At 46.6% G+C, this 20,460-nt stretch overlaps 1 long non-coding RNA gene across 1 annotated transcript; it reads right to left on the bottom strand.

Moving 5' to 3' along the window:
- Nucleotides 1–4,191: 4,191 nt before the first annotated feature.
- LOC124675507 lies at nucleotides 4,192–5,761 on the bottom strand. Its single transcript, XR_006993297.1, has 2 exons — nucleotides 4,711–5,761; nucleotides 4,192–4,554 (listed from the first exon to the last, which is right to left on the bottom strand). It is a non-coding gene; the product is annotated as an uncharacterized LOC124675507 (long non-coding RNA).
- Nucleotides 5,762–20,460: the final 14,699 nt, after the last annotated feature.

Below are 20,460 nucleotides of genomic sequence, written 5' to 3' on the forward strand. Positions count from 1 at the left end.
ACGGTTAAATAAAGGGGATATAGTGGAGATAATTCAATGCTGCGGCGGTTTCCGAGGAAGTGGTGCCAAAAACTGTCAAGTCGTGCAGTACAAAGAAGTTGAGAAGGCAAGGCATCATGATGAAAGGATACTGCAGCGGTTCTGCTCTGCCACACGTGGCCCGAAAACAGAGTGGTTTTGGAATTATTATTGCCAAAACCAGGGGGGGCATGTGTTATCACCGGATTTTAACCGGATCAGGAGATGGGCCGTGATGAAGATGGGCTTAGAGGATATACACCTAAAGAGTTTCTGAATCGGCCTTGGGCGAGAGTTTGGGCTAGATTGCCCGTGTATCTGTAAATTATGGTAGATTATGTGTCGGTTAGAATTAAGAGATAGAGTTTAGCTCGTACGCAGTTGGGTTTATTCCCAAGTTAGAAAGTCTACGGACTATAAATATGTATCTAGGGTTATTGAGAAAGGAGGACGATCACGTTCACAACAAACCAATCTAGGCGCATCGCCACCCCTTGTTTCGAGGGTTTCTTCCGGGTAAGCGTCATGCTGCCTAGATCGCATCTTGCGATCTAGGCAGTATCTGTTTATTCGTTGCTTGGTGTTGCTCGTGCTGAAGCCTTGTTGATGGCGAGCAACACCCTTATCGTAGATGTTTTGGGGCTGACGTGGATACTTTTCTGATATACTTGCTTAGCTATGCTGCCCTTCAACATCTAGCTGCCTTTGCACCTATCTTGGGTGTAAGGGCAGCATCTTGCTTAATCTTTATTTAGTAGATCTGATCTGGTTATAGTTGTTCCTTATTCTCTAAGGATTAGTTTGATATCCACATGATTAGGCCTTGCAAACGGGTTGAACGATCCAGTAGTGCGTAAGGTATAGTTTGCTGATCCTGGAGGGATTGCTCCGGGAATCGACGTTGTGTTGGTTTTTAGGCCTCTTTAGGACTAGTTTTCTATTATCTTACGTATCTGCCAGGCTCAACTACGTGTAGGATGTTCCGGTTATGCGGTGAAAACCCTAGACTGTCGTAGATTGATTTATCTTGGTATTGATTAAGCAGGATCTCCATGTTACCGTAAATCTAACCTGAACCATGGATCAATCGGCTCTTTGAGCCGATTCACAGGGTAACCTAAGAGCCGATCGGGGCTTGTATTTAATGTTTACGTGTTCGCCATGCAGGAAATTAATCGAAGCAATCCATCACCTTCCTGACCAGGTATAGGTCAGGTGGCACGCCCTCGCACCAGCCAGGACGTGTGCCGGAGCATTGCGGGCCGTTGCCCGAGGGACCAGGGCCCACCAGCAGTCCTGGGAGCCTCCTGGCTCTCCGTGTTGCCCGTCGCTGCTCGCCGGTGGGTTTTGGTAGGCAACAGAATCATTGATGAACTGTACCCTCCAACAGCAAACATCAACTGTTTTTTTAAACGAGGCAAATGATTTGCTATTTTCATCAATAGAGGACAAGTTTTGGAGTTTTCTGGACAATTGCCTATGGCACACCCTAGGATTTCAAAAAAAGTCTACTCTCATGAAATTACATGGCTCAAATATTTTTTTGCGTCGGCCAAAGACCAAGCTCTTGGATCATCCTCGATCTTGGCAACAACTGTCGCCGTTGTGGAGTGGTGATGTTGAAAGACTCTTGATCATGAACGACGTTGGTCAGAAACATAATCATAATTAAGCCACATGCTACACCATAATCGACATTAGAATGCCAAACTTGCCATCTTCACATTCATGTGTGTTTCATAACATTCATCAGGGAGTAAGTACACATTAACATGCTTAAAAGGAGTTAGCACATTAGTGTGATTTTCATTCGTCCTCCAAATAAGACTTCTCCTTGGTTCCATCTTACATAGAGAACAAACATGTTCATCATTTAGTGTAAGAAAAGTGAATGCCATATCCCATATTAAATGAGACAATCCATTCCCCCCTGAAATGTGGTATACTTGACAACAATTTCGACGAGGTCTCATTATTCAGTTCTCTTACATCTTAATTGTGTTATAACATACATTAGTATTAAAAAATCATTTATCGAGGACATAAATTTTCTCACCATATTGCGAGACTTCCATCAAATGATCGCATTATAAAAACAAAATGTTCATATCAAGAAGCAAAATGTCTTCGAATGCTTTAGGCTTTATTGTCCTGATATAAGAACCCTTGGCAATTGTTGAAAACAAGGATGACATTTTTATGAGCAACAACATAAAACTTAATAAATCTTGCAAGATATGAATAAAAATAGAGCTCTTTTACGGTGATTGGCACGGAACCTAGGTTCCGTCTTATCAAATCTTGGTTCCGTCTAATGTAATTTTTTGTGACCGTTGATTAAATTGGTGATAAATTTTGTGTAACTGCTATAATGCTAGAACTATTTTAAATGGATGTTTTAGGAGTTGACTCATCAAATTAGAATCGGATTAAAAAAAGAACCCCACAGGCCACAGGATGCTCCACGTATGGCAGCACCGTAGGCACCATAACCAAGCCACAGCCCGTCCAGATCGGCGTGCCTATGGCGATCATCGTCATCTCAGCACCGTCCGCCACGCCTGGCTCATCTTCAGCCGGCCCTGACACGACACCAGCACCCACCGTCTCTACGGCTTCGACACACACTAGGTGTTCGGCGGAAGGACCAAGGCCTGCGCTCACCTCAGAGCAGCGTCGACGGCGCCCCCAGCAACCAGCAACGTCATCCTCGTCGATGGAGCATCGTCCGCCATAGTCGCGAAGGTGACCACAACTGCGTGCTCGACGCCTGAGCAACACAACCACTTCATGACCGCGAGTGTCACCACAGTGGCGTTGCTACTGGAAGGAGTCTATGAGCTCTTCCTCTCTCGTGCGAGGCACCAGAGCTCCTCATCACCAACCATCGTCGACCAGGAGAATCTCGATGTGCACCCAACGGAAGATATAGGCTTCATCCGGACAACGCCCATGACCTGTTCGATGGATTGCCTACCCAACTGGCAATGGCCGTCCGGGTCTTGGACATATCCTCTTCATCGACTTTGTCCGAGTACGGCCTTGACACCCACAACATCCTTGTTGCACCGTTGCCATGGAGTCGTTCATGGAGATTAACGATTGTGGATTTCCAAGTGAGGCGTCTTAATAGTGCAGTTCTGGTAGTTCCTCTTCAAGAACATGTGGTGATATTGTGTTACAAATCCAAGCCATCTATGGTAATATCTCGATCCCTACTGGTTCCATCATCATTCACGACATGTGCATTCCTAGTGTGTTGGGATACTTTGGTATTGTGCCTTGGATTGAGAGGTTAGGAAGGTCAGATAGTTAATATGTGCAGCGATTCTATCAGAATGCTTCTTATGGGCCTGGATATTTGATCACCGAAGGACATATGCAAGTTACTTTTGAATGTTTAATTTGGGAACTATTTCTTGGTGGTTCTTCAGCCATTTTCACATTGGCGAAATTTCTTAAGTGGACATGAGAACCGTACGGTATACTAATGTGTGCCTCTCAGTTGGCGAGAGCAAGATCATTTGGCAAACTTCGGGAGTCTGAGCACTGTTGGAACTGTAATCTGCAGGATTCAGATATCCTTCAGGAGGTCCAACCAGCCAAACTGTCCGTCGTCACTCATGGCCTTCTTATGGATCATCTCAGTAGGCTGGAATTCGGGATTCTCGATGTTCTGGTAACATGGCCATGTTTCTCAATTGATAAGCTAAACTGATATATCTTCTAAGGTAATAAAAATGCAGACTGTTGCAGTGCCGAGGGCGAATGATCTGTGGCCACAGTGGTACAGTTTCGTATCTACTTGGATTTCTTTTGAAGTGGGGTTGTGGAATGGTCGTTGTGTTGATCTGGACCTGAAGGCTACAAGTACATGGGAGGACACAACACGAAAGCTGTCTAAGTTCGATCGCGGCGAAACGACGGCCTCCTCTCACACGCTTCCAGCTCTCTCTCTCTCTCTCTCTTGGACCACCTTCTTGCTGGTTGTATCCAAACTTGCGATCTCTATATAATTCAGTGGATTAGAACTGGGTTGCTAACAAAGGTTTTCTTTCTTGTCTAGTATCAGATGAGAAGCTTGAAACAAATGGGCATCCCTTCTTTTGAAATAAATAAGTCACCATGTGTGTTCTAAATAGTTCATTTTTTGGATAGGAGTTCTAAAGAGGCTATCTTGTAAAGCAGCTTCATTGCATAGATGAAATAATTCCAATTCTACTAGGAGATATAATGTGCTGACATATTAATCCATACTAAGAATGTCAAACACACACAAAAACTAACAATGTTACAGATACATTACACTGACTGCATGAGTACACTGATTTGTGTATTTGCAATACAAGCACCATTGGATATTGAACTAAACTAAGTCAAGCATTTGAGCATGTAAGGTCCCTCCAGCTGGTAACCCAGCTTGCAGTAGTAGTGGCGGTTCCCAACTCCTGATCTTGATGTGACAACCAGTTTCTTCCACCCATGCTCTTTACGAGCAATTCTTTCTGCTTCTTCCATCAGGAGTGTCGCATACCCCTGAAAACAATGTTAAATAGAATGTGTTAGCTAGGTGAAACGATCTAGCAGCAGAACCATCACAAATATCTGAACAATTAATTGAGAAGGGGTAGGGTAGCCTCATGTTTAGCAAGTACTCTATAGCTTGCAAATAACTGCGACAACATTGCTTACCTAAAACAACGAGTAAATCCCACGAGCAGATACATAGAGATGCTGGTCTACTCCAGAAGGTTTCTACTGTCAGGAGGTTAGATGACTAATAATTTTATTTCAAAAAATACAAAGAAATAGAGTTGTCTATTCATGCTAACTATAAGACGACATGCAGTTAATGAAGCAGAGAAACAAAAGCAAAGGAATAATAAATTCATAACAACAAAATTCATTTAGAAACAAATATAAAATCTTCAGAAGATACTATCTAAATAATCATGTACAAATGAACATGAAACTTGCTCACAGTAAATTTAGAAGTAGTATGACAAAAAATAGGCTCCAACAGCAGTCAACACTACTAAAATGAACAAAAAACTTGTGAGCACCAGAATAGGCAATGTTTATGGCGTACAAAAAACTGAAGTCCAAGACCTAGATAACATTACACAACCAACAGAGCCAGTAGTTGTAATTGTAGTCCAGAACCTAGATAGCATTACCGTCAAGCAAGTTTTGACCATCTGAGCTAGTAGTTGTAGTTCTATGGTTCATCCTACTGTAGATTAACCCAAAGCCAAACCTCAATCTACGGATTAATCAATCAGCTCTCTCAATCCAGTTAGAAAAATCATACTGCAGATTAAGAAACTAATTAACAAGGTGTACTGATCCTACTACTGCCTTTTGATGCCTATCCCATATATTCAAGGAAATGGGAGGAAAACATAGCAAATCAAACCAACAAGAAAGAGGAGACCTGGGCGCCCACCGGCTGCTGTTCGTTCTCTCTGTTCTGCCAGAAGTATGTCCAGATAATGCATCATGACGCCGTCCCGCCCGCTCCTGCCTCGCCTAACTCCGTCGCCGAACAGTCCCCTCCTCGCCGCTCTCGATCCCGTCCGCATCCGCTGCCCTCGGTGCTCCAGCCGCCGTCGCCTAGGGATCACCGGGGAGAGACGCCGCCCCATCTCCCCCTTGCCGTCTTCGATTCCATCCGCCTAGGCCGCCCTCGGTGCTCCAGCCGCCGCAGATCAGAGAGAGAGCAAAGAGAGGATGAATGGTGAGAGACGAGAGAGATACAAGGAGAGAGATATTTCGGTGATTTAAGATATGTGCAGATATGTTAATTGTTTGTTGCTTTAAGATTTGTGCAGTTTTGTTGGATGTTTTAGCCAATCAAAAGGACGCTTGTTTTCTATAATATTCGTAAAATATTTTAGAGGTTCCGGTCCCACAGATTTTGGTTCCGATCCCACAATTTTGGTTCCGTCTTCTTACCACCGTCAGATCATGGTGATTGGACGGTTATTAAAAATGCCAATCGTTGTAAAACTTGTAATAAAAATAAGCTAAGTTTGTTCTAATTCGTATGACCGTGAGGATAAAACGAAAAGAACATTCTTCATACAAGATGGGACATGACAATATTCAACGTTCGTTAGAATACTGTCATATACCATATATCATATGCTCATAAATAAAATCTCTGATCAAAACTTCTCGTTGGTTCCATTTTGACCGGCGAAACTTAAAATCACATCATGATCACTCAGCACATTTGCTAACTCAATAGAAAGGATAAATATAATGCAATCCACTATGTTATTAGACACATGGATTCTTGATTCATCACCGATTATTTTGCCATCATAATCTTTGGCACTATAATTCTAATAGCATTAGTCAAACGTGCCAAAGTTATCATTAAGACCTTCAATGGCATGTCATAAAAATACCACTCATTTTGGACATTAGTATACAAATGACACTTTATTGAGTAAATATAATAATAACATTCACAGTGAAAATGTCTTCATTAAAATCTCTCCAAATACAATTTGGACATTAAATTACATAAATCATGGTTTACCAAATAATTGGTAAGCAACAATAGACAAAATATGGCCATAATACACATTAAAATTCTCTCAACATAAGCATCTTCTTCAGAGGATTAATATCACCTTGAGCTTTCGTCGCCTTTAGTTAGTGCTAGTGCATAGCAAACTCACACATTACTTTAGCATAACGACTCAACATGATTAGGTCGCATAGTAAGGTGCGGAAAACCGAACCATGCATCCATCGACATTTTCTTAAGGTGGCCTAAGCCCACATTATTGATGATTACATCATCAAGTAATGCCATAAAATAGCAGATAAAACCTTTTCATTGTGCTCATAAAACATAAACATTCTTTCCCTCTAAAGGTAAAAAACTGGATGCATCATCAAAATATGAGCACGACATTCTCATAGTAAATATCAATATTAAAACATGAATTCTCAACATTAATTCGTATTTCACATGACATTAATAACATGTCCAAAATTTCAAACAAAATTTCCCGTTGGTTCCATTTTATTTTGAAAAATCAACATGCTCATTCAAACATAATATAGGCAACTTGAAATTTAATAAACAGTGCCAAAGGAAAACATTAGAGCATAAGCACTATTAATCGTAAATGCACCGAAAAGGTCAGAAACCAAAAAAAAACACGAAAAACATTTCGGCCAAAAACATAAGGCAGCAGAATTAAACCCTTTTTTTATTTCTATTTTTACAAGAGACATTTTCTACAGGCTAACTAAAACTGGGCCCGAGCACATGGCGGAAATCGGGTACGTTAAGCACTGGCAGTCCAACAGATCCCGCATCATCCTGAATCGTACGATTGAATCGGACGGTCGATCTTCATCTTGACCGGCCAAAACCAGCAGCTGGTCAGAATCCCTAATCCAAATCCCCATTTCTTTCCCCTGCCCCGACTTCCCCGCACAGGCGACTCGAGTCCGACGGCGCCGGCATAGCCGAAACCCCGGTGTCCATGGCGGCGTGGTGGGTTTGTTCGGGGCTGTTTGTTCGCCGGTGCGCGCGTGCATCAATGAGAAGATGCGCACGGCTCCGTCGAACTTGCCCTCTCCACATTGCGCGCGTGGACATTTGGTGGTGAGTTGGAGGTGCTGCTTGCCGCCGGCAAGCCGGCGGCCATCGAGGGCGATGGGTGCGCGCGATGGCCATCCTCGACATCATCCGTTCCGCGCCTTTCAGTGCGCGTACATCCACGTGTCCTCTGTGTGGGAGCGGACTGCGACGCGGCTTTGATTCCTTCGTACGGCGGCGGCTGTTGTCGTGCGCGGCATAAGGGGTGACTGCGGCACGTAAGGCACAGAGGCCAGCAGCGTCTCCGTCCATTTCGTTTGGCAAGGCGTCATCGGTTCATTCCGCGCGTCCTCTCCGAAAAGATGATGGCGTGGTGGCATCAGGTGAGAAACCGAGTCATTTAATCATTGGGTTTCCCCTTCTGTCTTCTTGCTTTGGCATTAGTCCAATTCCCCTCCGGAAATCTTTCTTAGCCGAAGCCCGTGATAAGTATACAATCATGGCGGAAATTCAATTCGGCTCCCGGATGCGTATGCTCCCTCTACTAAAAAATTATATTTTGAAATGTCGAAAAATTTGGACAAAAGATTCTACATGTACATCTTCATAATATAGGTGCGTTCGTCAAGTTTCACGAAAAACCAATATTTTGTGTGGTCTATATAAAAAAGAGAAAGTTTATCTTGTGAAAAGCATTATTTTTAGCACTGACTTTTGTCTTTTTTACACACGTCACATGATAAGTCGATTTTTTATGAAACGACTTTGTGAGCATGTTGCACGTGAAGATGTACGTGCGAACTTCTAGTTTCAATTTTTTAAAATTTAAAATGTATATAACATGCATTTCAAAATATAGAGAGCATATGGACCCATGTTCCAAAACACCGCTCCCCATGCATGGGCAATTCATAAGCCATATACAGAAAATTTAGGAATTAAAACATGACAACTAAACTTGAGTAGATCAATAGTCATTAACAGAGGGGAAACACATGAAATTGATCATGAGAAACACTATTTGCATTATCCAAAGATAATCAAGATCTAAGCATGGCCAATTAGCATTAACCAAAACAAATTATTGTCAGAACATGAACAGTGGATAAAACCGAAGGTTAAACATGATCCCCTAATCAGAAGGATTAACATAAACATATTTAGGGAAGTAAAGCAATCGGATCTGCTCTGATGCCATTGTTAGACTAATTCATCATTAGGCAGGACATTATCATTAACTGATTGCATTTAGAGCAACTAAGTCGTATACAACAAGGGATTAGGAATTAGTCTTACGGATAATTGTTGTAGACATGATTGCCTGCTTGTTGCAGACGAATTTGGAGTCCATATAGACACGAGCAGCAGATCGATGACCGCTGACACTGCCCTGCGGTGGTCGTCGGTCATTGTAGTAGCTGCATTCTATGCCCAGCTTTTGATTTCATTCACCAAATGAGCGGCGCACGGGGCGGACGCTGCCTGGACACCAGCCAAACCAGCCCCCAAATTGTATCATATAAATGGGTAGAGCTCTTGGAGATGCTCTTAGATTTATTTTTTTCTTTGAAATGGTGGTATATCAGTCTTGATTTTTTTGCAAGCTTCAGTTATAAATGCATGGAAAAAGGGGCTCGACAAGTTATTACAGACCTGAAGTGCAAAGAAGTTGTTGACTAATATGCACACATATATAACATATTACCTCCATTCCATAATGTGAAAAGGCTTAGTTTTATACAAAGAGAAAGAGCTGCAGATCGAGTAGAAATTCCATTACTAATGCACTGGAAACTGTATGAGACAGAGACATGATGATCTCAAGAAAATGTCATTGTTGTAGCTGGATTCACTGCCCATCTTTTGATTTCATTCACCAAATCAGTCGGCATGTAGCCTCCGTCCTTATTAACACTTACCGATTCGACGACTAGCACGCCACGAAGCAACCACTTGAGCAGCATCTTCTGCATCTTGAGTCCCTGGTATTGCTCCACGCTCATCTCCCTCACCCGCTCGTGCAAGCACGGCACGGACACGTCCGGCATGCGGGGCCAGTTTCCCTCCCGCTTCGGGCTCTTGTCCCAGCAGAGCTTGATCATGAGAGCGGTTAGGTTGGGCGTCTGCCGAAAGACTCTGGCCACCCTGCGGACGGCACGGGGATCTGTGCAGCGGCATCCCAGCTCGAGCTTCGTGAGGTTATGGAACGGAGGGAAGTGCAGGGCGTGGAAGCCGTCGTGGTCGAATCGAGCGTTCCTGATCATGTTCAACTGGAGGTGTGCGGCTTCCGCGAAGAGGACCAGGAACTCCCACAGCCTATCCAGGTCGATCGTCCGGGATCGCTTGGAGCCGCAGATGTTGATCTTGACCGAGGCGACTCTCGGCGCACCACCGCTGAGCCTGAAACACGACGCGGCGGGCGGTCCGCCTCGGTACTCGAAAGCCCATAGCGTCTCCGATGACGCGAGTGTGACGCGACAGACGTCGTGGCAGCAGCGCAGGGCGAACCTCGCGAGGCGCTGGACCGTGATGTCCGTGATCTGGTGGGCGCTGAGTAGATGCACTTGGCAACACATTAATAGCACGCTGAGACACAACAATAGTGCGAGCTTCAGACGGATAAGCATCTACACCATCACTGTCATAATCATCATCTTCTGGAGCATATGGATCAACATCATCTTCAGTCTCATACTCATTGTCCTCATTGATAATCATGACCTTGCGGTTAGGATAATCTCTCTTGAAGTGACCCTTGCCACCACATGTATGACAATTCATATCACGGTTGCGCGTAGTAAACATGCTAGAACCACTCGTACTTGCAGCAGGTTCGGCCTTCTTTGTGTTGGACACAGTGGAGACCGGCTTACTAGATGGAGTAGAATAAGGTGCGGGACGCGAGGATGGCGTCGGCGCCGTGGATGGAGGCACCCTAGGTGTGTAGCGCCCAGCCCCCATAGCACGACCTTTAACTTGTGCTTCTTCAGCCAGATGTGATTCAGCTTCTCTTGCGTGATGTAGCAACCCATTCATAGCTGTGATGACGAACAATGCCTTTGATATCAAACTTCAAACCATGTAGAAAACGATTCATTGTCATCTCAAGTGATTCACGGACACGGCCACGCTGCATGAGCATCTCCATCTCCATGAAATAAGTATCAACAGTCTTCACACCTTGTCTCAATAGGGTCAACTTATCATATATAGATCAGAAATAATTAGTGGGCACGAAACGAGCTTGCATAAGTTCCTTCATCTCTCGCCATGTACGAACTGGCAGCTCGCGATCTTCTTGACGAGTGTGTGTCACTCCATCCCACCAACGCAATGCATAACCATCAAATTCTGAGGAAGCAAGCTTGACCTTCCTATCTTCAGTATAAGTATGTAAGCGCCATAACTTCTCAATCTTCAGCTTCCAAGTGAGGTATTCTTCAACATCATCACCTCCTTCAAATTTGGGTATCGAGAACTTTGGCTTACCCAATCCGTCTTCTTCCTCAAACCCACGACCTTAACGTCCGAGTTCAACAAAGCCACGACCGCGGTTACCAAGCCCAGCACCACGACCAACACCAGGTGCTTCATCTTGAAGCACAGCATCTTCATCCTCATGGTGTTGTTGTTGTTGGGTCAAATTATCAACAGCGAGTGTCAAAGCTTGAATATTACGCTGAATATCCATCATTTGATCTTGCATAGCATTGACGGTCGCATTAGTAGTATCCGACTTTTTGGAAACCCCGTCAATGGTCTCCTTTAGTTCTTCGTCCTGAACGCGGAATTCACGTCGCATCTCATTACGAAGAGCTTCATACTCCCTCCATGTCATCACATCAACAGCATCCTTGTTTTTCTGGTTAACCATTTTCTCATCACTAGAAGACATGGTTAGTAGTTTAGTGCACTAAAACAAATATATATGGTGGTGCTCTCAGAGCATCTCTAACAGAGCCCGTAAATCACGCCGGAACCGTATTTTTCCTGCCGATTTACGGATTCGGGTCAAAAGTGGCGCAGAATAGAGACTGAACTCGCTGTCCGGCCCGAAAAACTTTTTCAGGGACCCGAAAAATTTCACACTTGACCTCTATTAATACTAACCGAAGAGCATTTAGAGGTCCAAAACTGAGCGGATTTCTCACCGCGCCGCCAGCGTCGCCGTCCGTACAACCGCCTTCAGCCGCCGATTTCTAACTACTTTGCTAAAATTATGCGACCACGACCAAACTCACGGCTGCAGGCGGAACGTGCGGCAGGCGGACATGGCAGACCATGGCGCGATGCGGTGGCCGGCAGAAGCGCGGTGGCTGACGCGCGCGCAGCTAGCCAAGCAATAGCAGCTATGAGCATGAGCAGCTAGTCAACGTGAGCAGCTAGCCAAGCGCGCGGCGGCCGACATGCGCGGGTAGCTAGTTAGCAGCATCACGGCCGCGTCTGGCCGGATCAATCTCAGCTGCGTCTAAATCCAGCTGCAACGTTCGAGCCTTCAGCTACTCACGCTCGGCTCATCCCTGTACGCGACTGTCCTCGCCTGACCCCTAATCTCGCGGTTGCAGCTAGGGGCGCGGGCGGCGGCCGCGCGGGGAGATGTACCTTGGCAGCGACGCAGACAGTTTCTGTGAAGAAGATGATGACTTTCCATTTTTCAATTTTAGTTTACGGGGTCTGTTCTGCGCCAGCAGTTTTACGATCCGTAAATACGTTTTCGGAAGACTGAACTCGATTTTTTCAGTTTGCACTTTTACAGGCTCTGCTAGAGATGCTCTCACAACTCACTCAAAACTGATAAGAAAAGGAAATCTTACCGCTTCAAAGTGAATTAGTATTGCTTACCACTTGTAGTGATGACTAGTGCATGGATGTAGCGAAGCGAATATCAAGGGTATAAGAACAATCACACGACAAAGCGAGGGTATATGTGGGGCTGTAGGTGGGCTACCTATTTGCACCAATAACAAGCTCTAGCGCTGACCGTAGACAACCAATGATACTCACACAAGGCGATAAATGTGGCAATGCAACTATATGGATGAAAGGTTGAAATGCACTTGAGAGACGCTAGCAAAGCTCAACGGAACAGGCACAAGATTGCTCAACTACGGGTGCAGTTAAAGAAAAACTTAGGTCTTCACTTGATTCTACTAGCACGTCATTTTTTTTGGATTTTCTTTTGTATAACACGCAGCTATGTAGCTCTTTTTGCTTCTTTTCTATGTTCTTTTTATTTTATTTTATGACTCAACTTCTTGATAACACGGCTAACAGATAATGCAAAGCACCAAAACCCTAATGAGCAGCCTGTTGAGCGGTAAAACTAGTCTCTTGTGGGGAAGTTCCTAGCCACTTATATCAAAAGGCTGTGGCTATGGTTTGGGCAAACACACTGTATGATATGTGGACTCGGAGCAACAAAAACTAACTTTACTGAAAGCGGAAACACAAACCCTAACAATACTAGATGGAAGAAAAAGATACGCAAAAACAACTACGAAAAGCAACTAAAACTCGAAATTAGTGCAATCTAAGGCTATGGCAAACCCTAACCCTAATATTTTTGGCTTTTTCTGGATTGGAAACACTCACAACTCAACTATGGGGTGGATTGTGGATGGCTTATCGAGGAAACACTGAAATCTGATACCAAGATGATAAGGGGTGGTCCGATCTTCTCAGTAAGCAATGGTGGTGATGATGATCACGGGATGAACACAGCGGAGATAACTTGATGATGAAGTGGAAGATAACTTGTATGACGCAACAAGATCTCTCGATTGGCCCCTGTCGCCAATGTAACAACTCTCAACCCTGCAAGATATTCGCAACTCCACACACCTGCGCACGTAGCCGCCGACCATGAAGCGGTAAGTTGCAACCTTCTAATTCCCAATGAAACAGCAAATCACACAAGACTTTCAAAATTACACCAAATCAAGGCAATATGGTGTGGGGATTCAATAGAGTTGTCAAGCAATCAACTATGAACTAGGGTTTATCTTAAACGTGGTCTAAAACTATTATGGGGGCGTCATGGGCACTTATATAGGCGTTCAGGACGACCTCAAGTCAAAAAGATACAAAAATAACCCACCCATAATAAATCTGATCGAGACAGACTCGGACTCGGCCGGCCTTGGGGCCGATCGACCGGGCCTGGGACCGGGCCAGTCCGGTTCAAACCGGGTCTGGCGCCGGGTGCCGACCGGGGACGTGTCGTGTCTTGCAGTACAGCTACCGGTTGGCATAAGCGCAGCGTCCGGTTGGCGCCGGGGCAGATCCGGCGTGCCGTCCGGTTGGACCGGGCCAGGGACCTGGCGCGCCGGCGTGGCAGCCGGTCTGACCGGATGCTGGGCCGGCCTGGACTTTGGCTTCCTCTCTCGTGCATGCCTCCCGCTCCTCCCTCGCGTCCATGGGATGTCTTTATGTCCAGCTCCATGTCCAGCTCTCCCCCTCGTGCGATGCTTGCTCCTCTTCATACGTGATCATACATAAGTAACAGGACTTAGGCAGTATAAAGTTCTCATCAATCAAAGTATCGTTTAGGAACAAATTCACCTGTTGTTTAAGTAGCTTCGCACGAGCCCTTGTAATAGGTTCAATCCTAACTTCATTGGTCTTGAGCTTCATAGGAGCTTCATCTTCATCTTGCAATGACGGAGGTAGTATCATGGCGTTCACGCATACCCAGGGATGGGCCCGGCAGGTACTACTATAATGGTAAGAAGAGTTTGTTAATTTTACTACCGGGACTCATGGAACTTGTGGCAAAAGGCAAGCAGATCGGATGAATTAATTGATCTTTTCTCTCCAACGAGTAGGAGTAATTATATCGGGGTCCATTGGTGATAGATCTTGTGCATTGCCCTAAGATGCTTCCATCCCGTGCACGTCACGACCTCGTTTCCACAATTCCACGTACATATACGTTGGTGTGCCTTGTTAGTTGTTACGTTATGTTCCAAATCAAGAACCCTAATTCATGATGACTAGCTACAACATCTGGCAAGCAAGAAATGACGCGAGGGAGTCTCAGTTAATTGCAGACCCAAATTCGGTGGTACTGAAGACGGCTGCAGCTTTGGAAGAATGGAAGGAGGCGAACAAAACATGTTCACAGGTGGCTGGAGCTAAACCATCTGAGCACTGGCTCAGACCGGAGCCGGGCTGGGTGAAAGTTAATGCTGATGGAGCTTATCATTCGGCGGAAGGTATTGGAGGGGCGGTGTGGTTCTTCGTGACCACTATGGCAACTTTGTCTCAGGGGCAAGCCATTTTTTCCCTCACCTCATCGATGCCGAACATGCTGAGCTTCTAGCCTGTCAACAGGGGTTGGTCCTCGCGAGGAATCGTAGGATTCTGAAAGTGGTGCTGGAGACGGATTGTACGGGTGTGGCTGCCAAGTTGAGAAGGGACGAGCAGGATCGGTCTATCCACGGTCCGTTGGTTGCGCAAATCAAGTCCCTCATGCAAGGTTTTGGCGACATCTCTGTGCAGGTTGTGCGAAGATCGGCGAATGGTGCTGCGCACATTTTAGCGAAGGAAGGCTGCGATAATAAAGTTTGTATGGTGTGGAATGTTGCACCAGAATTTGTTAGGAAGAACATTGTATTGGATTCTGTTATGAGTTAATATATCGCAGCGTTTTATCAAAAAAAAAAAGAACCCTAATTCGAAGGAAAATTCTAACGAGAGGCTTCATGTACTGTGGGGGATTTTTTGCAGTAGTTAACTTGTTCCGCTGAGGTAATCTAAAATTTCGAAGCTTGTCAGTGGTTCAACCATATCAGTTGATTGGAGAAATTTTGAGAAAATTTTGCGAAAATACGCCCAAAATTTTCTCATGTCTGATATTTGTAAAGGGGAACAATAGCCAGTACTACCACAAAGGAGGGACAACTTGACACAAAACGACCAATACAAAGCAAGAGTACACTGAATTGAAAACCATATTGATCGTCTTCTCTTGAAGATGCACCCTGAATAGTGTGTATTGCTATATATGTAAGTTTTGTATTCACGTTGTAGCACGATCTAGTTGAGTTGTGATACATTTCATCTCTATCACAATGAAAACGGTCTAACAGTTCTATATTTTTCAAGTATAGCTAGAGTTATGAATCTTCATTTTGATGATGTTTTATTTTTATTTTTCTCTCCATTTTGGCTAAGAGACCGAGTGAGCTTATTTCAGATGTAGCTTTGATTTTTTATTTGATTGATCCTGCAGTGGAGAAATATAGCAAACTAAAAAGCATTGAATGTGGTCTAATGGGCATCGTACATAAAATAGAACAAATTATGCAAGAAACTGCTACTTCCTCCATACCGGTTTATTAAAGTACTACACACTTCGAGAAAAAGTTGATTATAAAATATGAGATATACACGATAAAAATTATACCATAAATTAATTCATTTCTTGAAGTCCGCAATGCACTAATAAACCGGTATGGAGGGAGCAAAAGAGTTAAAAGAATTTGGGTGGAAATATTAAGGCCAGTGCTAGCCCAGTTGATTAGAGGGATGAATGTGCCAGCTTTTCGGCTGTAAGATCCACTTAAGTGGATAAATCATGCACATCCAACTATTGCAACAATAAGGACTCTCCATATGTAATAAATATTTGTCCATATGCAACATCGGTTGCAATCTTTTTCATGCGGTTGTCGAATCATGAAATATGATTGCAACATTTCAACTACACCCATGTAGTCAAACAATAACATAGAAACAAATTCAAATTGGTCATAGCAAAAATGTTGGAAAAGAGTGTCATCATTTTCAAGAAAAAAACTCATGTAGCAAAGGTGTCCAACTTACACAACATCAGAGGAACACATTTACAACATTGGAGAAATTCATTTGTAGCATATGCACATAAATACTTACAACATTTTACCGTTGCTTGCACAAAAAAGATACACACTAGCGGCAGCGCTACAACGATGTTTCCCTTCTTGGAGGCGCTTCCTAGGACGCAAGGGGTGTCCCCACTGTGGCATTCGGAGATGTTGGCCTCACTAGTCTCTCCCGTGAGGTTCGGTTGTGCTGTGCAAACTACTACTCGAGGTGCAAGTCTCCGGGGTGCAATGTATGTCATCATCAACTTCGTCCGGTCATGTCCTTCCCAAGTCCAGCCAGACCGTGCGATTTTCTTGCCGATTATAGGCGCATGAGTAGTGGTACGCTGGTCTGGGTAACTTCGGTGTTCAGTCGTGCTTTGGTGGTATTTGGTGTTGGTTGTGACGCGGGTTTTAATAAAGGATGACCTGCACGTCATCTTCTAATATACAGCGACATACATTTTGGTGTGTGATTGGGTTAAAAGTATATTAGGGCTAGCAAATACGAATTAGATTTATGAGAGATGAAACATATAATCAGCTTAGCAAATAGGCAAGTACTTTAAGCTCCAAACGATTGAAACTTGAGTCAAATCCACACACAAGTGTGCTCTCATTCATACCTAAACATTATCTTTGTTTGCGGATTTCGTGGCCCTGACGTCGTCTCGCTGACCAACAGAGTTTCAGTTTCAGATCCTTCTCTAACGGTCCCAACAAAGGTAACGTGCAGCTCGTCAGTGCGCACAGACTCTCTCAGAAGAAACATGGCAAGCCGTCTCTGCGCGTCTTTCCCATTGTACTTCACCAGACGACGTGGGCTTAGCCCAGTGGTTGGGGTCGCAGTGGCGCACCCCAACGACCGGAGTTCGATTCCTGTCAGGGATGAATTTCGGAATTGTCACGCCAAGTCCCGCTTCTACTATATCAAAAAGTGTCTAGTTCCTCCTAGACACGGTTTCATTTTTTTTTTCATTGTACTTCACCAGATGGGGGTCCTCTTTAGCCAGTGATGGAAGCACTCGACAGCAGACGGCATGAGTCTTTTGGTCGGAGCGATCCCACTGGTTGTTTCCTGGTAACAGATGGCAAAGACGGAGCAGATTGCGGCGGTGGCTAGGGCGTAGCACTAAACCACGGTAATGGAGCAAGACGTTTCACGATGACATGGTTTTTGTCCTATTTTTTAAATAAAAAATATATATTAATATCGATAGATACCAATTACACCCAGCCTCTACTCTTATGGTAGTACGGATGCACATAGAATAAAATAAAATAAATAAATAAAAAGTCTCACTACCGTAATTTTTTAGATTAACAGGGATCGCTCCCCAGCTCCATTTCATTGAAATGAAACCAAAGTCTTTTATAGGGAAGGAAATTTAAAGTTTTGCTAAAACTGGAAATAAAAAATCCCAAACTGGCTGCGACTTCTCATTTTGCTGGAAAGTCCCGCTACGGTATTCCACCTCTAGAAGCAACAATACAACCACCACCAAAATAACACTTGGACTCTAGGTTCTCCAAAAGCGACGCCTCCAAACAGCGAACAGTGCACACGCGATGTCGTCGCCCGATCAAAAGATTTTAGGTTTTCACCCTAACGATAGTATTCGCTCTCAAAACAATGTCTTCGACAAGTATACCTATATTATTCGACACTTGGACACAACCAATCAAGACCATACCTATATTATTGAATAAACGATGACCCACATGTTAGGGCATCTACAACCGCGCGACCCAAACGGACGTATTCGGACGTCCGATTTTGGCTGTTTGGGTCGGCTTCCGGAGACGCGGACACACCAGGACGTCCGTGGCTGTTTTTGTTTCCCAACGCGCAGAGATACCCAATACTATTCATCTTCTCCAACTACTAGTACTACAGACCCAGCCAGCTCCGGCCCCGCCCCGGCGGCCTCCGCCCCCGCCCCGGCGGCCTCTGCGCTGCACAGCCATGGCGGGCGTGGCGAGGCTGGCGAGGGCGCGGCGAGCCCCTGCGCGGCCATGGTGGGCGCGGCGATGGGAGCACGGCCGTGGCGGGCGGCGAGGCGCGGCGAGCCCCTGCGACGGCGCCCCGCGCGGCACTCCGCGGGCCTGTGCGGGCGGCCTGGGCGTGCGGGCTGGGCGCGGCCTGTGCGGGCGGCCTGGGCGGGCGGCGCGGGGCGCGGCTCGTGCGGGCGGCGCGGCCTGGGCGGGCGGGCGGCCTGGGCGGGCGGCGCTTCCGGGCGGGCGGCGCGGGGCGCGGCCGTGGAAGGCGAGGCGGGGCTCGTCCTGGGCAGCACGCGGAAGAGATGCAGCAGCGCGCGGGCGCCGGCGGAGCAGCAGCGCACGGCGCCGGCGGAGCAGCAGCGCGCGACCGTGGCCGTGGAAGGCGGGCGGGGCTCGTCTCTGGGCAGCACGCGGAAGAGATGCTGCAGCGCGCGGGCGCCGGCGGAGCAGCAGCGCACGGCGCCGGCGGAGCAGCAGCGCGCGACCGTGGCCGTGGAAGGCGAGGCGGGGCTCGTCCTGGGCAGCACGCGGAAGAGATGCTGCAGCGCGCGGGCGCCGGCGGAGCAGCAGCGCACGGCGCCGGCGGAGCAGCAGCGCACGGCGCCGGCGGAGCAGCAGCGCGCGACTGTGGCCGTGGCTCGCGCGCCAGGCGACCATGCTCGCGCCAGCGTGGCGAGCGGCCGCCACCCTGCACATCGCCGTCGACGAGCTTTGCCGCCGGAGCTTTTTTTGAAGCAGCAACTTCCGGCATGGATGAAAAAAAGTGAGGAGTCGGCGACGGGGTGCGGCCGGCGTGGGCGACGGGAGCAGTTGGCCAGGCCAGCCAAAATCCGGTGGCTATTCCGGTCATCTCCATGGGAAAAAGAGGACAGAGGAGAGAGAACATGTGGGGTCATGTGGACAAAAACGGACGTCCGGAGGTGTCCCGAGCCATCCGGACAGACGCAAAGTCCACCCAAATTTTGGTCAGGTTTGGGTCGCCCCGGACTTAAATGGCCGTCCGTTTTGCATTTGGGTCTGCGCGTTGGGACGCGTTTTTACCCAAACGGACGAAAGTGGTGTCCGTTTTTGGGTTTGGGTCTCCGCATTGGAGATGCCCTTATGTTCCATAACATACATTTTGGTGTGCGATCGGATGAAAGTATATTAACGCTAGCAAATACGAATTAGATTTATGGAAGATGAAACATATAATCAGCTTAGCAAATAGCCAAGTACTTAAGCTCAAAACGATTAAAACTTGATCCAAATCCACGCACAAGAGAGCTCTCATTCATGCCTAAACATTATGTTTGTTTGCGGATTTCGTGGCCATGGCGTCATCTCGCTCACGAACAGGGTTTCAGTTTCAGATCCTTCTCGGGCGCTCTCAGCAAAGGTAACGTGCAGCTCGATCGGCTGTGCGCACGGCCTCTCTCAGCAGAAACATTGCAAGCCGTCTCTGCGCGTCTTGCCCATTGTATTTCACCAGATGGACCCTCTTCAGCGAGCGATGGAAGCACTCGACAGCTGACGACATTAGTCTGTTGGGCGGGGCAATCCGCTGCAGGTTGATGCTTCGTCGTCATCTGACTCGGTCAACGACCAGGGTCAGAAGCTCGAGGTTGCTCGTGTTTTTGAGGATGTTAATGAGTGCGGCGATGTGGAACGGGCCACTGAACTCCTGGTGCGCGAGCCCCGACAGTGTCTGTGGGGCACGGTAGGGGAAGAAGGGCGGTTTTTCATGTTGCGATAGGTGAAGGGCCATGAGGTTGGTGCATCTCTCCACGAACTCCCTGAGCTGCCGGTTCTTGTCCGAGTCGTTGGTCTGGACGGCGGCGCAGATGTCGACGTCCAACGTATGGATCTGGCCCCAGGTCGACAATGCCAGCACGTAGGCGCCCGCTATGGTGCCTTTTTACCAGAGGCACCGGAGAAATGGCGCCTCGACCAACACGTGAGCGGCGTCGTGGTAGCAGCGTAGGGTGAAGGCCCGGAGGAGGGGGAGTGCCACCGAGATGCGCTTCATCGTCTGACACTCTTCTATCGTCA

The sequence above is a fragment of the Lolium rigidum genome, chromosome 7 (assembly GCF_022539505.1).
Source record: "Lolium rigidum isolate FL_2022 chromosome 7, APGP_CSIRO_Lrig_0.1, whole genome shotgun sequence".
NCBI classification, from domain to species: domain Eukaryota; kingdom Viridiplantae; phylum Streptophyta; class Magnoliopsida; order Poales; family Poaceae; genus Lolium; species Lolium rigidum.